The following is a 4,832-nucleotide window of genomic DNA, read 5'->3' on the forward strand; positions in this document are numbered from 1 at the left end:
GTTTACAATATGTCTTTTATGTGAGTTTTGCTGCACCGGTTCATCCTTGAGTTTGCTTCAAATAACCTTGCTAGCCTAAACCTTGTATCGAGAGGGAATACTTCTCATGCATCCAAAATCCTAGAGCCAACCACTATGCCATTTGTGTCCACCATACCTACCTACTACATGGTATTTCTCCGCCATTCCAAAGTAAATTGCTTGAGTGCTACCTTTAAAATTCCATCATTCACCTTTGCAATATATAGCTCATGGGACAAAATAGCCTTAAAAACTATCGTAGTATTGAATATGTACTTATGCACTTTATCTCTTATTAAGTTACTTGTTGTGCGATAACCATGCTTCTGGGGACGCCATCAACTATTCTTTGTTGAATATCATGTGAGTTGCTATGCATGTCCGTCTTGTCTGAAGTAAGAGAGATCTACCACCTTAATGGTTGGAGCATGCATATTGTTAGAGAAGAACATTGGGCCGCTAACTAAAGCCATGAATCATGGTGGAAGTTTCAGTTTTGGACATATATCCTCAATCTCATATGAGAATAATAATTGTTGTCACATGCTTATGCATTAAAGAGGAGTCCACTATCTGTTGTCCATGTTGTCCCGGTATGGATGTCTAAGTTGAGAATAATCAAAAGCGAGAAATCCAAAATGCGAGCTTTCTCCTTAGACCTTTGTACAGGCGGCATGGAGGTACCCCTTTGTGACACTTGGTTGAAACATGTGTATTGCGAAGATCCGGTAGTCCAAGCTAAGTAGGACAAGTTGCGGGCACTATTAGTATACTATGCATGAGGCTTGCAACTTGTAAGATATAATTTACATAACTCATATGCTTTATTACTACCGTTGACAAAATTGTTTCATGTTTTCAAAATAAAAGCTCTAGCACAAATACAACAATCGATGCTTTCCTCTTTGAAGGACCTTTCTTTTACTTTTATTGTTGAGTCAGTTTACCTATCTCTCTCCACCTCAAGAAGCAAACACTTGTGTGAACTGTGCATTGATTCCTACATACTTGCATATTGCACTTGTTATATTACTCTATGTTGACAATATCCATGAGATATACATGTTATAAGTTGAAAGCAACCGCTCAAACTTAATCTTCCTTTGTGTTGCTTCAATACCTTTACTTTGATTTATTGCTTTATGAGTTAACTCTTATGCAAGACTTATTGATGCTTGTCTTGAAAGTGCTATTCATGAAAAGTCTTTGCCTTATGATTCATTTGTTTACTCATGTCATTACCATTGTTTTGATCGCTGCATTCATTACATATGTTTACAATAGTATGATCAAGATTATGATGGCATGTCACTCCAGAAATTATCCTTGTTATCGTTTACCTGCTCGGGACGAGCAGAACTAAGCTTGGGGATGCTGATGCGTCTCCGACGTATCGATAATTTCTTATGTTCCATGCTACATTATTGATGATATCTACATGTTTTATACACATTATATGTCGTGTTTACGCATTTTCCGGCACTAACCTATTAACAAGATGCCGAAGAGCCGTTCTGTCGTTTTCTGCTGTTTTTGGTTTCGAAATCCTAGTAAGGAAATATTCTCGGAATTGGACGAAATCAACGCCCGGGGTCCTATTTTTGCACGAAGCTTCCGGAAGCGTGAAGAGGGAAGGAAGTGGGGCCACGAGGCGCCGCCACAACAGGGCGGCGCGGCCTAGGCCTGGCCGCGCGGCCCTGGTGTGTGGGGCCCTCGTGTGGCCCCCGCGTTGCCCTTCCGCCTACTTAAAGCCTCCGTCGCGAAACCCCCGCACCGAGAGCCACGATACGGAAAACCTTCCGGACACGCCGCCGCCGCGAATCCCATCTCGGGGATTCAGGAGATCGCTCTCCGGCACCCTGCCGGAGAGGGGAATCATCTCCCGGAGGACTCTTCATCGCCATGATCGCCTCCGGAGTGATGAGTGAGTAGGTCACCCCTGGACTATGGGTACATAGCAGTAGCTAGATGGTCTTCTTCTCCTAATTGTGCTTCATTGTTGGATCTTGTGAGCTGCCTAACATGATCAAGATCATCTATCTGTAATACTATATGTTGTGTTTGTCGGGATCCGATGGATAGAGAATACTATGTTATGGTGATTATCAATCTATTATTTATGTGTTGTTTATGATCTTGCATGCTCTCCGTTATTAGTAGAGGCTCTGGCCAAGTTTTTGCTCTTAACTCCAAGAGGGAGTATTTATGCTCGATAGTGGGTTCATGCCTCCATTGATACACGGGACGAGTGACGGAAAGTTCTAAGGTTGTGGATGTGCTTGTTGCCACTAGGGATAAAACATTGATGCTATGTCTAAGGATGTAGTTGTTGATTACATTACGCACCATACTTAATGCAATTGTCCGTTGCTTGCAACTTAATACTGAAAGGGGTTCGGATGATAACTTGAAGGTGGACTTTTTAGGCATAGATGCAGTTGGATGGCGGTCTATGTACTTTGTCGTAATGCCCAATTAAATCTCACTATATTTATCATATCATGTATATGCATTGTTATGCCCTTTTCTATTTGTCAATTGCCCGACTGTAATTTGTTCACCCAACATGCTTTAATCTTATGGGAGAGACACCTCTAGTGAACTGTGGACCCCGGTCCTATTCTTTACATAGCATACAATCTACTGCAATACTTGTTTTACTGTTTTCTTCGCAAACAATCATCTTCCACACAATACGGTTAATCCTTTGTTACAGCAAGCCAGTGAGATTGACAACCTCACTGTTTCGTTGGGGCAAAGTACTTTGGTTGTGTTGTGCAGGTTCCACGTTGGCGCCGGAATCCCCGGTGTTGCGCCGCATCACATTTCGCCACCATCAACCTTCAACGTGCTTCTTGGCTCCTCCTGGTTCGATTAAACCTTGGTTTCTTTCTGAGGGAAAACTTGCTACTGTGCGCATCATACCTTCCTCTTGGGGTTCCCAACGAACGTGTGAGTTACACGCCATCAGCATCAAAACTAGTTTCTACCACTTAGAACAAGCATGCAAGCTCACTAAACATGTTACCTACAACAGCAAAATATTCAAGATATACTCAACCAAACAAAATTCTAATTGGATAATCAAAGGAGTCACATACCGGAGAGCAAATGTGCCAAATTTCAGATAGAAATCTGGGCTGAGCAAAGAGATCGAGAAATCTATAGTTCCTGAGCAGAAACGCGAGTGAGAGAAAGTGAGTACGAGTTTTTTCGGGAGAGAGAAGAGAATGGGAGGAAGAAGTGAAAAAGTGGGGCAAGGAGGGGCCCACACCACAGGGTGGCGCACCCCCCTTGCTGGCCGCGCCGGCCTGTGGGGGCCACCCCGGGGTGCCCCATCGGTCATCCCCGAGTGCTCCCGTGTGCCCCTTCGAAAAATAAGACTACCGAGTATAATTTTTGTAAATTTTTGAGAACTTCGAAAAATGCACATTTCTGGGTGTTAAAGTAATTATTACTGCGCAGGGAAATGATTTCCAAAATCTTAAAAAACTAAAGCATATTGCAAAACAAAAAGTGCTACAGCAAGTAAAACAAGTGGAGGAAGAAAGAAAGAAAGAAATGTTGTTTAGCTCTCTTATGCATTAAAATATACTTGTTAACAAGGTTGATCAAGTCTTGCTACCAAATAAATTTTATATGACATAAGAAGAAATAAACCTCAAATCAATCATGTTACCTTATATTGAATTGATATGGATCCAATCACAAGAGTTTGATATTCTTCTTTAGGCTCATATATAGGACAATCAAATGATCCCACCTTGATAGTTTTCAAATTACAAATTGTATTAACTCCATATACTTTATCAATCCTCTTGTGAAAATAGACAGTGTGTTCCTTGTCATCAACATTGAAAGTTACTTTTCCTTTATTGCAATCAATAACAGCCCCTGCAGTATTAAGAAAGGGTCTTCCAAGAATAATAGACATATTATCATCTTCAGGCATTTCCAACACAACAAAATCAGTTAATATTAAGCAATTTTGAGTAACTTGAACAGGAACATCTTCACATACACCAACAGGAACAGCAGTAGATTTACCATCCATTTGCAAAGATATATCAGTTGGTATCAACTTATCTAAATCAAGTCTCTTGTAAAGAGAAAAAAGCATTACACTAACTCCTGCTCCCAAATCACATAGACCAGTTCTAACATAATTATTCTTGATAGAACAAGGAATAGTCGGTATACCTGGGTCTCCCAGTTTCTTTGGAACCTTACCATTGAAAGAGTAATTAGCGAGCATAGTGGAAATCTCCTCATTAGGAATTTTCCTTTTGTTAGAGACAATATCTTTCATATACTTTGAATAAGGAGGCAATTTAATAGCATCAGTCAAAGGGATTTGCAAAAATAAAGGTTTCATCCAATCACAAAATTTATTATAATGTTCCTCCTCCTTTGATTTCAGTTTCTTAGCAGGAAAAGGCATTTGCTTTTGAACCCAATGTTCTCTTTCATTACCATGTTTCTTTGTAATAAAATCTTCTTTAGTGTACTTTTTATTTTTAGCATGCTTTTCAGGTTCTTTTTCAATTTCTTCTTTATCAGGAGTATCATTCTTATCATTATCTTCATCATGTTCATTACCACTTTCAGTTTCAGCATCAGAAATAGAAATACTATTAGGATCATTAACAGGTTCAGAGGATTCTACAACAGCTTTATGTTTCTTCTTCTTTTTCTTAGAAGGACTATCAGTTTCTTTAGTTCGTTGAGAATCTTGTTCAATTCTTTTGGGGTGCCCTTCAGGATATAAAAGATCCTGGGTAGAAACACCGCCTCTAGTTGTTACTTCATAA

This window comes from Lolium rigidum, chromosome 2 (genome assembly GCF_022539505.1).
Source record: "Lolium rigidum isolate FL_2022 chromosome 2, APGP_CSIRO_Lrig_0.1, whole genome shotgun sequence".
NCBI lineage: Eukaryota > Viridiplantae > Streptophyta > Magnoliopsida > Poales > Poaceae > Lolium > Lolium rigidum.